Genomic DNA, 794 nt, shown 5'->3' with positions numbered 1-794 from the left:
GCCTGCCAGCAGACCCCAGCGCTCGTGTCCCCTCCTGGCTCCTCCACAGTGGCTGCCCCGCCATGCCCTGGCATCCAGCACTGGGGTTACAATCCCATTTTCCCCCTTTCCATGGCATTCCCAGGGTCACCAAGTGGGACACAAGGGCCAGGGCCAAGCTCGGTGTCCTGGCCCCTCGGTGTCCTGCTGCTCTCCAGATCCCAGCTGGAAGCAGAGCCAGGAGCATCCCTGCATCCATCCCTGCCCCCACCATCCTGTCCCCAGTGGGGCTGTGCCCGTGGCAGACCCCAAACCCCAGAGCCCAAACCCCAGAGCCCAGGGCTGTACCTTGCAGGGCAGTTCCCCTTTCTGGTCCCCTCGCAGCCCTGGGGACACAGGTGACCTCCGTGGCCCGGGGGCTCCCACGGCTGTGCCAGCACCTGTGGGGAAAAAGGGATTTGGGGAGGGAGGAGCCCACAAACGCACAGAAACCCCACAGTGCTGGTGCCTGGCCCTGCCTGTCCCTTCCCCTGCCTGGCACAGCCCCTCCCGGTGCCCCAGGGCCAGCCCGCACTCACTCCTGCTGCTGGCGGCTCCTCCCCTGTCCACGGCAGTGAAGGTGACATTCCCTGCACGTCCCCAGAGAGCCGGAGGTGGCCCCAGGGCGGGATGTCCCCTGGCTGTGGCCCTGGGGGCCCTGGGAGCGCTGCTGCCAGGAGCTGCTGCCCTTGCCCCAGCCCTGCTCCTGCCAGCAGCGATCCAGGGGTGCCCAGCTGTGCCCAGCAGCTCCCCACGGGCACAGCCCCCCTGTGCCA

This window comes from Geospiza fortis, unplaced genomic scaffold, assembly GCF_000277835.1.
Source record: "Geospiza fortis unplaced genomic scaffold, GeoFor_1.0 scaffold224, whole genome shotgun sequence".
Lineage (NCBI taxonomy): Eukaryota > Metazoa > Chordata > Aves > Passeriformes > Thraupidae > Geospiza > Geospiza fortis.
Note: the sequence above shows the minus strand (reverse complement) of the source record.